The following is an 18266-nucleotide window of genomic DNA, read 5'->3' on the forward strand; positions in this document are numbered from 1 at the left end:
TTCATGCATAATACTCGCATCTCTGGAAATCATAGGCATAGCCAGCGGGGGGGGGGGGGATTTACCCCCCCCCCCCAATATTTTGAAAAGACTGCCCTTTTTCCATTCATTGGCCTTTTGTCACAAGCGCTGACCCCCTAATATTTGTCAAGAGTGCCCCTTTTTTTCCCTGAACAAGTGCCCTTTTTTTTCCCGAAAAAAAGTGCCCTGTAAAAACGTTTTTGTGCCCTTTTTACTTTCATCGGCCGTTACAGGTGCCTTTTTTGAATGCGACTCATTAAAAGCACCATATATTGTGCATGATGAACACCGCCCCCCCCCCCCCCCCCCCCCCCCCCCCGCTTTTTGATTTGACGGAGGCCAAGTGTCGGGAGAAAAGAACGTGACTACATTTCAGAGGTGCAAGTGCCCTTTTCAAAAAATGCTACCCCCCCCCCCCAATAAAAAAAGACCATGCTACGCCACTGGAAATTGGAAATAGAAAAACAGTCTGGGCTGGCCGACTGAAGAATTTCTAAAAAGCTCCCGTGTAGGCCTACAGATACGTGTTCAATTAAACTCTACTTTTGTTACACCGACGTTAAAGAGCAAATATTCCCTGCCTTGAGTTTTCCTCCTCAAGTTGATCTAACCATGGAGGAAGGAACATGATCTAAACCACCCTAGACTTTTTTTTCACATTAAGGTTCCATGCCTTAAAAATTCGCGACCCATAAACAGTATTAAATCACCGGCAATATCAATATCACAGGCCGAGACTGTAGGCCTATTTCAAATATTTATCAAAGGTTCCAGTGACCGTGGCTCCAAAGGAGAAACATACGTAACATTGATAAATGAAACACACGTCCCGCTTGTAGATATGATCATGGAGGAGGCGTTTAAATTATTTTCTGCATTCTTCCACCATCTGGAATTACTTGAACCATAGAGCAACCGTAACAAAATCACATCGACGCCGACTTCAAAGATTTGGACGCAGGACCGAGTTGGGATGTTCGTCTACTGATTGCGTTAAATACAATATAAAATCAAGGGCGAAGCCAGAGCCAAATGTTCAAGGGATACTGTTTCTTGGGGTTTTAGGGAAAGAGAATTAGCCTAAGTATAACGGTGTCGTGCGCTTTTTGTCACATTGTGTAAAACTAAAAGGCATGTATACCTGATGGCTTCCGAGGGAGATACGCAACGTTTTATTTTATTTCGTGAAATGTTAGACAAAAATGTGTTGTCACTCCTCCGGTTATTTTTTTTTGGGGGGGGGGGGGGGGGGGTGGTGGGCATGGCTCCCGTTGTTCCCCCTCCCTGGATCCACCAATGTATAAAGTACACATCGGGTGCCTTATGCAAACCTACAAAATCTTTAAAAGCAAGTGTTTGTTTCTGTTCTTGGCAGATTTCTGTGCTGAGCAAAATGCATGAAATTTGGTCCAGATTGGAATATTTGTACGAGTATTCGCTCTGTGTTTTTCTCTCGCCATTGTTGTGTAGGTGACTGAGCTATAACGTCAGAACTATTCTTGTTTATACCAATCCCGCAGCAGGGCCTCAGTTTCAATCTAATGTAACCGCGGAACTTGGTCGATCGTATTCCCCCATGATCGGTCCCAGCACAGAGAGATATTGTACACTCGATCGTATATCGGTTACCGCTATACGACAAGTTACATGCAAATGGCATCTCACTTTTCCCCCTTCGTCCCTCTGAGCTATAAACCACACGGGACTCATTCCACAGTGGTCTTCATGGTATACGAACCGCCCAAGGCAGGGAACGTGCCATACCAAGCCACACCAGCATTTCAACAAAGAATGAAAATATTCCTTAATTCAATCCAAGTATTTGGTTAATCACAGCTAGGAATCCACGGCGTTCTCTCCATCCCCTTGCGGCCTGTTTTCACAATTTTGCGGGAGAAACGAGTCACTAACGGACTAACATATTGCGCTTCGTTATTGCAGATTTTCTTTAAAGGTTTGATTTTATTCATTTGGACCCCACAGTGACGACTAAATTAAATGCGGAAATTTCAAAATTGGTGGCAGACGTTGAATAATAAGTCGGAATTTCTTTGAAGTTTTGCGCTGTCGTTGTTGACGCCGTTGCCGTGGCAAATAATGACGCAATAATGTTCAGTTGTAGCAGACCAGTTACGTCATTAATATATTCGTATTTATTCGTTTATGAATAGATGGGGGTTTGTGTAAGCGCTTTCAAGTGTTATGCTGCATATTTTTCACACCACGAAACACCTATGTGATATCAATTGCGAATTTAAATTTCAAATACATGAACCATTACTTTGTGTTGATTTCTTGCCCTTCTCGACTCATGCATATTTCTCCTACCGCTATAGACCTCTTGCGTTGCAGCCATCTTTGGGGGTGTGCGTTTGTTCCAGAATGACACACATGAATACTTCTCTCGTGCATTCATTGTTACTGTAATAAGGGGGGAAATACCTCAAAGGTGGCCTCTGAATGCATGGCGTCTATGGGTCTGTTCGAGTAACTCACCCGGATCGACACGAGTTATCCCCGCGCCGTTCGATTAGCTCTGACGTCATTCTCGGGGCTCAACCGGGTCAGCCACCACAGACACTGCTCGTGGAGCAGAGTCTGTGGTGGAAATACGTCACACGCATGCGCTGTTCATTCCAAGAAACAGACAAAATTCAACTGTATAGGCCTAAATTCCAGCCCAACTTTGTTGAGTTTTGCAATTGACTGAAAAGAAGTAAATCTCAAAGTAAGACCCAGTCCGAAACGGGCGTTTCGTCAGTGGCTACGATACGGCCGCGGCTACGGATGTCACGTGAGGATCGTGATGGCCTGCGGTTTAGCGTTCGGTTAGCAGGCTGTCGTGGCTAACCCGACTGTTACCCGAGTCGATCCGGGTAAGCTACTCGAACACATCCGAATGCTGCCCAATTCTTGACCCTTTCGAAATCATACCTACCGAACTTTCTCCCATCATTTTTGTGTTAGCGGATTTATTAGATCATTAACGGATTTAGAAAAAAAATGTGAGTTTGTTTTATACATATTTTTGCTGATAACTGAGGGAATCCTATAGAGACCATTATCATGTTGCAGCCATCTTGTTTTTTCCCCATTCAAATCAACGTAACCAAAGCGAGGCTGGAAGTCACTTGTCACTTAGACTTGTCTAAGTCTCTCTCTCACACACATTGTCACTTGTACATTATACTGATTAACTATCTAGGTCAGTTACTGTCACGTGTGAACTAGACATTATTAATAATTTCTCACTCAATGACTGTAACTTGTGAATTCGACTGGTTACCTATCTCACTGACTGACTGTCACTTGTGAACTAGACTGGTTATCTATCGCAATCACTGACTGTCACTTATGAATTAGACTGGCGCCGCTAATTGTTCCATGTATATTCGTCATACATACAAAAGTTGATTTCCATTATGTTACCATAATTTCATTTCCATTATTATAACCACTACAGCTTACTCTACCAACTTTTTAGCCATTTTGAATATATTGAATATAATTGTGTTCGCTCTGGATCAAGCTTTATTAGGATTGCCTATCCGCTCCGTTCACAAGTACCCCCTCACCGGCAAAGAAAGTACAGTCGGGGGTGACCGATCGACGCCATCTTGCCTGACTGCGATATTGCCGCGCGCGACGCACGGTCGTACCACTGCGTGTACATAGTACAAATCCCCTAATGTACGTGCGGCACACACAAGGAACGGTGCGCGTCAACCAACTAAATGTCCCGCCCATGGGACGTCGTTGCTTGGTAAAAGGGCGCCATCTTCAGTTGGCGCACGGAGCACATAGTCTTGTTTCACAGGTACTCAAGTTTCGCAGAGATACTCTGTCAATTACCAAGGGGTCGGATAACATATCTTCTCTCCGTCCGTGACAAATTGTCCACCGACGGCAAATGTATGTGGGCAAGGACTTCTTCCATTGATGAGTTTGCTCTTAGGATGTAAGACAATACTCACAGTCGGAGATTGAATATTTCTCAAGACGGATAACTCACCAAGCTGTCCGGTACAATATTGATTGATCACTAAGGTCAAAATAACAACCTTAACGGCTAGATTGTTTGCATGGGCAGTGAGCAAGCGAAACACGTCAAGTTCGTCATTGTGGCCTGTTCAATATAAACAGGGTGAGTCAAAAAAGAAAGTGGCCGAGTGAGAACAAAATATTTAAAAGATAGGTTGCCCTCTCCATTTAATAAGAATAACATAGGAACAAAGTACATGTCATTGACAAGTAACTGTGAAAATTTCACTTAATTTGCATACTCTATTCACAAGTTATTTCTATTTTATTAGAAGAACCGCAATATTCAGCTGTCCACCACAGATCAATTATACCGAGATACGCATTGATGAATATACCCTTTAAATGCAATCAAGGAAAACTTGCAAATGAAACCAGACAAAAATCACCATTCTCATTTCAGAATTTTTTTTTGATTTATTCCCCAAATAAAAAACACAAAATCTGACAGAAAAACAATGTCTCAGTCTTGACTCAAAGTATATTTAATCTCATTTAAGTATTTGAATGTCTGTATGCAATCTCTGGTCCCCACTCAGCTGATAGCTTCAAAGCATTTAGCATTCCATGGACAACTGTAAACACAAAATGGACTCTTTTAGTAAAACTTGCATTACTTCTGATAGCAATGATCAATCTCAGTAGTCTTTTTTTTTTCAGATGAGTGGAATAACATGTTCGTTTAATACATACTTCATTCATCTTGTGAAAAACATACTTCATTGGCGTATCAACTTTAATTGCTATTTAGGGAAATAATCATTAATCCTGGCCACTTTCTCTGTGACTCGCCCTTTATGGTAGGACAAAACCAAAAAATACGTGATTTTTTGCATAACCTTTTATAAGAAACCACTTCTGTGCTTGACAGAAGTGTGTTTAGTAACCATCTAAAACGAGACGACTAGTCGTCTCGTTTTAGATGGTTACTTAACACACTGTTGTGTAGAGCGATACGCTGGCCAGACTGTACATTATACCCTATTACAATAAGTTATTCATTGACGCAGTGATGGTACAAACAAAACAAAACTGTCACTACAACTGAATGTTTACACAGTGTGTTACACCAAGAACAGACATTTCATTTTGAAGACTTGAAGTATATACGTTTCATCCTCAAAAGAAGAGAGGCGTCATTAGGCGTTAGCACAACTGTGTTTTTCAATAACACAACTTGATCTTAAGTGATAATATCACTTACGATGAAGTGTCTCATTTTAAAACATATCGAATGTAAAAACTTGCCGACAAGATTTCATTTTCCATCTCGACTTGACAATTGGCCCGACTAAAATGCCAGCATGTTCTGTCTTGTCCAGATGACGAGTTAACTCTTGTCAGTGTGTCACGTTTTTGGGTTTTTTCGTGTTGGTTTCTGTAGCGTAAATATTAACATTGGTAAGAGGCTTCACCATTTATGACAGTTTTCGCTCCGGGCAGGCGTTCAATATTGACTGACACTGGGAAAAGGGCATCTGTATTGCCTGCACGTTTTTATAATTACAATATCTAAAATCTTCAAAGTTCCCTTAAATGTGATCGATATACCACTGTAAAGATGTGCTGTCCGTGTGCGTGTCGTTCAACAAATTCGATTTTTTTTCTCTCTCTCTATCTAATTTTCAACTTGTGTGGTTCATGCCAACCACAAAAATCTACTTGTTTTCATTTTTAGGCGTGTGCAGCCCTCTGAAAAAAAGGTTTTACTTTGGGTTGCTTTTGCGCACTAACAGATCTATCTTGCGAGTAGACTGGTCCTTGCATTATCAATTTTGATAGTGGGGCGGGAACCAGTTTTACCTTCGAGAACGGAATTATTGTCGGGCTGCAAAAAAAAAATAAAAATGCGTGAAGTACTTGCTCTGTATAAACGCGGGCCAATGTTTTCGTTTGATGCCTCATTCAAAGTGAAATAGCCTTTTAAAAATGGAATCTATTTTGAGACGGGTTGGTGAAACTAAAAAAAAAATGGCTTGGAGTGAATCTTTAACGAGAGCTTCACTTTTATTTGTTTGAAACCTTTTACTTGTTTGAGTCAGTATATCGACGGGGGCGATGATGAATGGACTTGATTAAGAATAAAGATTTGTTTTAAGTCTTGACAAGCACGGAGAATTCTTTGAAAAATGATGGCATCGCTACCTTCCTTGAACTTAGAATATATATGTACTCATTTATTCAGTGATTTGTTTTTCAATAATTACCAATTTGGTTTCCCTTCTTAAGAAGATCTGTCATTCCTGTCAGCTATGCAAGACCGAAGTGGTTACGAATCGTTCAAGTTAACTATCAAGTGGAATGATTTTGTATTAATAACAGCCACAGATATAACTTTACGCTTTAAGTGGCACTGTGCAGACCCAACATTTAATAAGTTACCTGCTGGGAGTAATTCAAAAGATTAATTATCACAAGATTAATTATCACATACAACTTCATATGGACAATTAAACACTGTACGCAGCGACACAAGAACTTGTCTGATAGACAACGATCAATCAAAATCTTTTTGTCGTGCAAAATGGACGTTACCACAGGCAGGAATAAGTCATTCTTGCTTCGTAAACACGATACAGAAGCACATTCATCATATGTGATAAGTTACACACGTCAATTTTAAAGTTGTCTTCGCCACGCTCTTCAACAAATTAGACTTTGCTTCACCCACCTATACTTTTCACCCAACTAATTTGTATCTTTTATTTAAACGAGAATCTTTTTTTTTATATATTTGGGCGTCTGCAAACCTGAAAGAGCCTTTCAATTTGGGTTGCTTTTACACCTCTAACAGACAAAAAGCTCCGCCTGAAGTTTAGTCAGGCTGGAAATAATTCGAAAGTTATGAAGTAATATTCTGAAATTAAACAAAATGCTGCAAACTGCTTGCTGACTGGATTGACCTGAAATAGGATCAAAACGTTAGGCCGTAAATTCGTGGCTTTTTTGAAAAGTAATTATGAAATGAGTGAACGTTGGCGGATTTTTTTCGTTCAATGTCTTATTCAACAGTGAAAAACTTTAATTTGTATTGCTAGGAAAATAACAGTTTAAAAAATGGCTTTAAACTTTAGTACGTGAAAAAAGATGTGTTCCCGTGCTATTTTCGAGTTCACCTGAAAACAAAAACAGATTTGTTTTCAATTGCTTTTCCCCAAGCAATATAAGAGTTATTCACTTTTGAATGAGACATTGAACAAAAAGATCCACCGACGTTTAGTTATTGAATTATTTCTTCACAAAATTCGAATCATTGGCTGCCAGACAATAATTCGGCTCTAGCAGGGCAGGTCATTTTGTGCGCAAAATGAAAGCACCTTTTCAGAGGGTAGCTGACGCCCAAAATCAGATTAAAGATTGTTTTCGTTAAAAAACGCACAAATTAAAAATTCGTCAGGAGAACAAAATCCGGCTTTTTGAAGAGCATTTTAAGGTGGCAATGCGAAAATTGCAAATGGTTAGATACGAGATTTATATGACAGATTTCTGATTTACGGCTTTCATACGATTGAATCTTCACCGCTGATCCTGGCTTTAAAGCTTTTCATGAAAACACATATATCAAGTTACGTTTCTCAAAGAACTCATTATTCCTTGAACCAATTTTCCCAGATAGAAGGGGCAAATGCCTTTTCAGGGCGGTGCAAAAAGAAGGAAACCCCCTTTGACAGCAATTATTGGTACCTACTTACTTTAACTTATTTGAACTGTTTTTGTTTTGTAATGAAGTGAAGTATAGCTCTTCAACCATACATGGTGAAAAACATCTGTAAAAAATTCGCAAGAATAGTCTTATTATGCTAATTTGAATACAAGTCACCAAAATCACTGTTGTGCACGTGTAAGTCTAGTGTAGTGTTGTTTGTGTTCAAATCAAGCTCCGGAGCTCAGTCAAGCGGATGGAATAATTTTTTAACTACCATATCTCAGAGACAAAATATGCATTGCATCAAATACTCGTCACTTATGTCTAAAGATCAATATTTAATACTATTAAATTGAATTCTTAAAATGTGCTTAACAAGTAGGTGAAAATTGCTGTCAAAAGTGGGTTTCCTTTTTTCTGCACAACCCTGTATGTTATTGAGAAAATATAGCAGTTTTTTACAACTGTCAAATGACTGAACGATACCGCAAACATTTCCTCAATGCAACCAACTCTTGCTGCGTACAGGATAACAACTTGATTTATATCAAGCTGCATCAAGCTGCCGAAACATTGCGCAAATGTTGCTCAAGTTTCAAGCAGGGTTTTCAGACCAAAAGAAAAAACACCCCAAAACCACCCGATAACACCAGTATATACGGGGGAAATCTACCTGAAAAGCACCTCAACTGAAATGAGGCGATTCTCATCAGCAGTGCGTCTATGCTCGAGGGTATCCCCAAACCAGACAAATTGATCTCATAGGTTGAGATCACGGGTCCGAGACCAGAATCAATATCGATATGCTCACGTCTCTCTGCTCGGACAAATATCACCTCTCGCCTTCTTGAGATAATTGATTGAAATCCGTGACTTGGCAAACACTTTGTAAACTATCTGGCAAGCCACTTATTAATACTGCTCTACTTTACTCATGTCTTCTGAAGTCAGTGATACATGTGACTACTTTTTGGTAAAAAAAATACAGTGCCAATCCTGAGAACTTTTGGCATTGCACAAATTGTTACGAATACTGAATACCTACGAATACAGTGTACTGAATTGAACACGGGATTTCTACATTGATTCAGCATGCCTAGTTAATCGATCAATATGTAAAAATGGAGTTTCTAAAAATAACTTGTGTAAGTCAAGTCCTTCCGAGTCATCGCTTTGGTAAATAAATATGAACATCATCATTTCCTTTGCTGTTCGTCCTCACACCCTTTTCCATTATCGCTCAAGACGAAAGAAAACAAGCTGCAAGACAATTTTGCTCCGTCCCACCAGGAATGATAAACATTTTTACCGATGAGTACCATCAATATGACTGTTTGATTTCCGTCTTAACTTCCTGCCCTAGCGTACCAGCTGTCTCAGACATGCCGTGTTACAAGCGCAGTAGACGGTCGAACATGAGCAAGAAACTCGCGTTAGTGCGAAGCGTCGTATATTGTTGAAGATGGGTAAAGACAGGAAATCTCGAGAGGCCGGTGTGTGATGTTTGTCTTTGCATGTGAAACGCCACAATGATTGATGTTACTCTTACATCTGTGTTCAACGTTCGAAGGCACGATTCATCTTCTCATCTGTCTTTCTGTGTAGTCTGTTTCCTTCTTTATCAGATTTTTGGCTTGTTCCACTCTTCATCGCCTTTTTCAAGATTTTCTGCGTGCTCGAGTCCAAACTTTCCTCGATGATTATTTTTTCATTCAAGGGATTGTTTGGAGTAGTGCATCTTGTGGAATACGAGACACAAAATGCCTCCAAAACATTTAAAGACTGGGTTTTGACTCAATTTTGACTTGCATTACTTTTATCGACATCATATATAATTTATTCAATATTATAAATTTTATATACGCATTTATTTGTTCTTTCACAATCTGTTGATTTGTTGCTCCAAGTAAGATTCTAGTTTGGAGATATATAGGGTAGACAGATGTGTGTCAGTCGTTAAAATGAAATACAGACCTAGAAACGAAAATAAGACTAACGTATCACGCCGGCCAATATCAAAGCAAGGACGACGGCACAGTGTCTGATATCTTGGCCTCAAAAGTATAATATCACTCATCCATTCTGGTTAATCATTATCATAGTTGGTTAATTTATCTGATGTGACCAGTGCACGTGTACCATAAGGCACAGGAAAAATACACAAACCTAACAGGTGAAGTAATCAGCCAATCAATTATTGATGAAACAGGAACAGGTGTAATTGCCTTTAAGACTTAAGCGTTTTTCATATTGTGCTATTTGAAAAATCATGGGATTTCAGTTAACCTCAAGTCTGGTGATATATTCAGAGTGATAATTCCATCCACATCGGTGTCTACATTCAGCAGTTTTGTATTTAAACTGAGGCAGGAATGTGTTAGGGACTACAAAACCTAATACAAAATAAAAATGAAAATAGAACTCGCAAATTACCACAAGTAATAAAAAAAATCTTTATTTTAATCTATAAAATATTTTAAGATGTAAACAGTCGCAAACGAGCATTAGGAAGTCTCTAACTTTCAATTTTACGACTCGTACCTATTAAATGGTTTTTTTTTGTAATGAGTATTTTAACATTATTTTTATTTTCTCCTCTCAAAGTTATATATAAATAGAACGAACGGCCTCTTGTGTATATCACCTGTTGGATGTCAATTAACTCCTACAATACCCTGAAATCCTGCACCTTTTGTAATTTTGAAACGTTATTGTGAAGCTACGAAACTGACATTTATACTGATAACTTAAAAGATCAAATGGCTTTTCCACATTCTACGTATTTTATAGCCATCGATGAATGCGAAACTCCTATAGTCTTCGCCTCAAGTCGCTTGTCATTTTATTAGGCGCCCATAAAATCCAAATGGATTTGATTTCCTGTATACCTGCCAAACATCCTTCAGCTTGGAGGGGATTAATATCAATATACAGCCTGTCTTTGAGTCTATTCTCTGCAGGATGCGGAATTATTACTTCATTTCAAGCGGGGTTTATCAATTGAGACCCTTGCTGTTCAGATGACAATATTTTGTTATTGCCTTGGGATTCTTTCTTCAATATCACCGTGAGCTCCATTCACTTCACACTCTTCACTGTGACTGCTTAAAGGGCCATACAAAGTACATTGTTTAATGCAGTCCTTGAATACACCTTTGTATCCCATTTTACATGTTGTTAATTTTTGTTTTACCATTTTCAAGGTTTTTTGTTTTTATGCTTATGCGAATTTCCATATTCATGAGCAGATACAACAATGTTGCAGTTATTTCAGCACCAAAAGTTTCAGGAACAGTTTTGGATGTTTTACCGTCCATACATTTTCTGTTCTTTGGTGATTCGTTGTTGTTGTGTTACTAGTACATGTCATAAAGACAGTGAGCAAACTTTTCCCACAGATGCTTTCAAAGAACAAATTTTTGGTTCACAATTTAAACAGAAAACCCTATAAACCGAACAGTATTTTCCTGAAATGACATCACAGCAACAGTGCTCTTAGCTGTCAGGAAAAGCGTGGGAAATTTTAAACGTTTAAAGAAGTGCAGTTTTCAATAAAATTAACCATAAGAGGGATTTCAAATAGTTTTCATACATTTCAGAGGAGTAGAAACTTACACAAAATGTGTTCCTTAAAAAGATTCATTTCATTGACCTTCATTTAATGGACCCTTTAATGTGTTTAAAATTCCGTATAACCTGAAAATTACATGATGAATTTGAGTGATTCTTGCACTAAATGAAAGCTTATGAATTGGGCTTTTATATCGTAGATTTTGAAAGTGATGCATACTGAACTTCACTAAAACAATGGTGCCGACATTTGGGTTTCGCTTTTTTTGCTCACCCTGTTCTTGATACGGCGTTGTCCTTACAATATACTCTTCCAGTATGATTGACAGATAATCGCACAGGTCTTGTGAGTTTGATTTTGCAACACCCTCGGGCGTTTCTTATCTTTTTGGGTGCAATCTCATTTTCAAACCTTATTTTTCACAAACTCAGGGCCTGTCACTAACTGTCACCATGTCTAACGTGCACGCAATATCCCAATTACTTCAAATGAAATGGATTAATTTCTTGTCTATTATTTGACTTAAAATGCTCCCCTTACAAACTCATGACCGATGATGACCCCGACACAGTTTGGAACAAAACCAACAATTTAAAACACCTTTTCTCTTGCAAATTAGTTTCGTCTATGTGACATTATGTGTCCTAAAAAAACCCTTAAGGCTGACGTGCTTTCGGTGAGCATTAATCTGTAACATTCGTCTAGGTCTTAAAGTTTACAACTTCAAGTGATTGAGAACATAACAGTCGAGTTTGATAAATTTGAGCAGATGTTGAGCCGTAAGATGTATGGTTTAATCTGGAATGTTGTCAACTTAATGAACGCGTCTGGTTTAATTCCACCGTATGAAGCCCGGGAAGGGACAGGGTGCCGCACGTGTATATCGTCTTACTCACTGTCCTTTCTCTCAGTCGGATTTACAAACAAACCCCTGTCGTCAAGGTTGGCATACAGTCACATTCCCGTATCCGTGTAGACGATGACGCGATAAAATTGATTGGTTCTGAAGTCTGCATGATGTCTTCACGCATTCTTGCCCGTTTGGGTTTAACATGCGTCTAAATGTTTACATTCAATACATACACTCGTGTCATGGATATGTTAGTCTAGGCAAAGGCACATTGTTTCTAATGGTGACGGTACATTACACAGACCACATCGATGCACACAATCCCAACAATGGGTTGACTTCAATTTGTCCTTTCAAATTCGAAAGAGAAACAGTTGTACCGTTACAAAGTAATCGGGCGCATATTTATACAATAAGCCGTGAAAGCAGCTCAAAATAATTGAACCTTCCTTGAAAATTTGCTTTAAAGATTGTAGCAACGGGAAAAGATAATTGCACTTAGGCCTAATGTACGCATGTTTGAAATAAGTTGGACCAAGAGACAAATTTATCTTCAAGGCGAAACGTGTTCTATGCAGTACAATGGGGCAGATTCAAACAAAGAAACTTTCTTTGTTTGTTAGGAAACTGCTCTTGAAATAAAAAAGATCGAGCTCTTTATAACAGACAAGTTACTTGAGAGAAATAAGGTTTGTTAGTGTCACCGACCAAACAAGCATCTTAATGAAACTATAAGGGACCATTATAAAAAAAAAAAAATTACTTTTTAATTTCCACACTTTTCACGACCATTTTGTTAGGACTATAAAAAAAAATAATTCTCAGTTTCATTTGTACTTTATTATGTCAGTAATGCGCACTTTGCAAGTAGACAGGCCATGGCAAAAATCGTGAGTTTTAAAACATCAATAAGTTTTTTTTTCATAATCTGATAACATATCTGACAGATCCCTTATTTCAAGACTGGACTCCGACCTATAATATTCGTATCTTTCATCGGTCTCCTTGTGTTTTCCAAGCAAGTCGTAAAACACACCCCGCAGTGTTAATGGAATCTTATATTGATCTGTGAAACCGTCTTAGGGGTTTCACCTTGTACTGTCCTTAGGCTATAGCAATGAAAGTCATAATTTTTTATCCATCAAGCTACGGAGATTAGGAGAACAGAATTCGGTAGGCCTACCATCTCCTTGGAGATGTTTTACCATTATCGATAATTATTAAACGTGTCAGTTTTTTTAATTAGAGAATAAAAGCGATAATGAATATGACCTCCGAAGGTGTAAAGCGCCAACCATTATGTGCCAAGTTGTACTCTGAGGTATCTTCGAGATCACAATAAGGAATGTTTATCTGTTTAAGAGATTTACTTTAATCCTTTCAATTACACTGCGAATCATGTTGAACTCTTTGAGGTTCATCGTGTCTCGGTTATCATTCAACAACTAAAATAAAAGACCTTACCTTCTGAGGTGTAAATTTGAAAGGTCATGCGCATATTCTGGGGTTTTTTTGGTCGAGGTTACTGGAGATATGCAGCCAGTTTGGTTGAGATGTGAATGACCGCAATGAAGTTCAGGGAGAAAACTAAGCCAATCAGTTAAAATGGAGAGATTGTTTCAGTTGAAGATATCCGGTTTTGTTTTACGGTGTCCTCGTTGAGACCTAATTTTAATCACAAACACTGCATGTATCAAATCCGATAGAGAGGACACTGCCGAAGCTTACCGTACGGGCAACGTTTTGCACACAATATCTTAGACCATCAAATCGTTTTATGCTAAAATATCGATGTTCAGTACTTTAAAAGTCAAAATACAAATTGATTTTTGGCATAACGACATAAAAGAAAAAAAATAACTATCCGTGTTTGGCGAATTGACTTTCATGCAGTGCGATGACAATTTCTCGAAAATTCCACAGGTATACTTTAGGAAAATCGTCTTAATTTCCAAATTAATTTTCCAGGCACGGCGAGAGGTCACGTACGAGGTTTACTCAGGTCAAGGAGCCGTCCCTTCATCAGTAATTGCCTCATTAACGCCGCTAATGATTTCCAAGAGTGTTTACCCAAATGTCCAATCCATCGAGAGGAGTCCCCGACCCCGGCTCCTCATCCTCTTCAATCACACTTTTCTTGAACTCATGCCGAAACAAAAACAAATCACATTTCGTGATTGTGTGCTGAAAACAGGACCCCCTTGTCCCCCGGGGCTCTAGTGGGCGATTGTTAATTTTCGACACGTTCTGTGGTAATATTTACTCCAGTATATGACCACTTCAGGCGACGAGGGGGGGGGAATAAATAAACAAGACGACGATTGGTCGAGGAGTCACGGTCAAAAGACTTGGTTCCTACTCCTCATTTCCCTGGAGAGGAGAACAACGGTGCAAGAAGCAAATTAAACATGTTCAGCTATACCCTCGCTCCCAAAGGGATCCGAGACTTACCCTTCCCTGATTATGGGCTTACGGTTTCATATCCGTGGCTGAATGTCATTTGCAGTCCACGTTGAATGATGAATGCTCTGGATGTCATAGAGAAACATGTAGCCTATATAGGCAGGAACTGGGCCAAAACTGCGAATATTAAAGACGACATATGAAGTTGTCGATTGGTTTGTTACTACATCACATAAGGTGCGTTTTAATTCACATATTCGTCGTCTGAACTGCACCATTAATGAAATTACAGATGCTAGAAACCCATTATGAACACCATCATTAACGCAGCTCGATGTTAAATGTTTTACTATGATTTCCTTTTCTTTTTTGATTTCCAGTTTACTAGCATGTTGTAAATTAATGTATACAATTAATCAGAGAGAATCAAAAGATATTACAGGATATTTTTTTTCACTCTAAAGTGTAATTGTGAGTGTTCGACTACAAGTACAACAACCGTTGCGCTGCTGACATTTCAATCCTTTTGTCCAAATCATTTTGGTATTTAAACCTGGCATGAAGTCCGTCTTGAATTTCACCAAGATATTCGCCTGGGAAAAGCAGCAATCAAAACAAACAAAACCCTTCCAAACTCATATATTAAAAAAAATCCCTTAAACTCTGAAATGATTTTAAGATGGACCTCCATCTGTTTGTGCCCATGGCCGGTTAGTACAGCTCGAGTTATTAAGGAAATAATTAAAAAATAATAATAAAAAGACAGCAGGTTTACGGATGATTTCTCAGATTACACTTGAAGCGTTGATAGAATTTTGACTGCTGAAATAACGGTTTTCCTAATAAATGTGAACACGTGGCCCATCTCCTTTATAATGAGTCATGCCGTGGATTACTCCTTTTTGTTTTTGCCTGTCTGCTTCATGTCAGCTTTGACAGTCAGTAAAATTAAAAACACTCCGCAGGAAAGTACAGAACGGCCAAAAAAGAAGGCTAAGCTTAATTTTTATTTATTATCATTCTTGTCTGAAACTATAAGAGTAAATTTCTTTTGGTATACCAAAAGCGGCTTGGCGTGGATTTAATGGGCGATGTAACGAGCTTTCTTCGAAACCTTAATGGGTCCATGCAATGAATTTTTCTTAGGAACACATTTTGTACATTTTTTTACTCCCCTTATGTATGAAAACTACATGACATCCATTTCTGGTTAATCTTATTGAAAAGTGCACTTCTTTAAACATTTAAAATTGTCCATGCTTTTCGGGACAACCGAGGGCGCTGTTGCTGTGATGTCATCTCAAGAAGACACAGTTCAGTTTAGGGAATTTCTGTTCAAATTGTGAACCCAAAAGTTTTCCCATTGAAAACAGTTGTGAGAAAGGGTTGCTCATTGGCTTACTGTCATGTACCGACTCAACAACGAATCACAAGAAAGTTGAATTTACGACAGCAAAATATCCAAAACTCAAGCAACTTGTTTTTGTGCTGAAATAGCTGTAACATTGAGGTTTCTGACTAAAATGACATCACAGTTTTGCTAATGAATATGGAAAGTCGCATTAGCATAAATAACAAAAAGGCACCAAAAATACCCTTCAACATGGCAAAACGAAAATTAAACATATAAGGTTAAGTGGGACACAAAGGTACATTTTTACAAGGACTTCATTAAAAACAAATACATTGCGTGGGCGCTTTAATGATTTAAGAAGACCAAACATGCCTCTTATAGGTACAAACACGTCATTAGCAAACTAGAGTTAAAAAAAAATAGAGGTTAACATTTATTATAAACGTATGATTTCTCATAGCATCCCGACTAGACGGAGATATCATATCGAGATTATTTTTTGTTTTATATTTTCTATTCATATCATGAGTCTTTTGTGCTTCAACCATGCCGTCCCTCCACTGGCAGGTGCTGCTATATGTGTACGTGCAGAATCATTTGAATAAATCGTTGTCTTTGCATCATTTCCCTTTCCTTTCCCTTCCGTGCTCGTATACCCTCTCGCTATCAGAAGTGAAGTACTATTTTTGGAGATCCTCTCCTTTGATAGAAGTGTTTATCTTTAGTTTAAAGGCAACAAAACAAGAGCTGCCTGTATTTTCTAACATAATTGGCAAGATCATGAGAAAAGTGAGGTGCTGTTGATTTTATCGATGTGAACAGGCTGCAGGACATTCAACTTCATTACTTCCAATAACATGAACGTCGACTATGACGTCAAACATAGAGTGTTTATAGATTATAACGCCTGGATGAGGTCGAGGCTCCATTTATCATCACGGCAATTTTAATGCTACGTATAAACGGTGTTTTTTCCCTTCTGTTTTCCCCCTTTTTATGTCACCCGAAATACGAGTTCAACTGAGTTGCATGATGTTTATCCACGACACAACTACAGACATGCTATAACACATACATGGATGCTACATTTTTGATATGAAATCTTGGTAAATATTGCAAGATTGCATTTTTCCTAATGGATTGCTGCGTGAAATTACGGGAATATGATCCGAGGCTGCGTCGAACTCTTCACTGTTAGGATGTGGATGGCTTGGAAAGATGTCAAAGGCATTAACAGAGATGAGACAAAGATGCTCCGTGTGCAATAACCGTTGCTCTTGTGACACTGAGTGAACCGTACGTAGACCATGTGTTTATAGCTAGCTCTGAGTCTAGGGCGACGAGCGATGGCAAAAGGGGAATAACCGTAAGGAGACTTATATATCTGAGAATGTGACCAAGACTTATATGATGCCAGGTTCGTATATGTTCGCCTATAGTTGGAAAGGACTTGGGGGAGGCTGATCGTCCTTACTTGTAGCAGAAGCCGAATTACGCAGCTACAAAGTGGTCGAGCCGAAGGCATGTAAAGGCGCCTAATGTTGCCGCCATACGACCCATATCTGAAAACGGAGCACAGCCAGATTGAAAGTGTTGATTTTTGCGGAGGGCCAGGGAGGAAAGCCATACTAACCCGGAGAAAAAGTCTCGTGACATGGGATGGGAGAGAATCAACGAGCAACTCTACTCACATTATGACCAGATCCGAATCGAAACCCGGGCCACAGTGGTGAGATTTGCGAGCGCTTAAAGCAGTAAAAGCACTGCGCCACCCATTGTGGTATAGTTGTAGACAATATACGACCGTTGAATGGTATACAAATAATGAATGTCTATGAGTGCAATGGTGAGAATATTTTCATGAGTTGAAAGATTGAACGTTCCATTCAACGAGGCGAAGCCGAGTTGAATGGAACATTCCATCTTTCAACGAATGGAAATATTATCACCATTGCACGAATGCAAACCATTCATTATTTGTTTTATATAACATCCATGTAGATCTTTGTTATCCGATTGGAGGATAAAGCTTTAAGAACAAACAAAATTGAATCATATTCACTACTTTTGTTTAGCTTGTTTAGGGCTAACAGTAACAAAGGTTTAAAATATAAAAAAAATTGACGATAAAATGACAAATAACATTGTAAGTTCTTAAAAAATGGGGAAAAAATCATCAAGGCAACTGTATCAACTTCAAAGGCAAGTTACTGCTGTAACGCATAGCGCCCTGACGCCGGGCCGCTGCGCGTCTTAGCGTGCGCGCGGCGTGCAATAGATCAAAAGGGATGGGACGAAAATGCATAGTGAATGGAACCAGCAATGCACGGTTATGACGTAGACCGTGCAGTGGTTCGATTAACGAATGCCGCGTGACCTA

The sequence above is a fragment of the Patiria miniata genome, unplaced genomic scaffold (assembly GCF_015706575.1).
Source record: "Patiria miniata isolate m_02_andy unplaced genomic scaffold, ASM1570657v1 HiC_scaffold_5, whole genome shotgun sequence".
NCBI classification, from domain to species: domain Eukaryota; kingdom Metazoa; phylum Echinodermata; class Asteroidea; order Valvatida; family Asterinidae; genus Patiria; species Patiria miniata.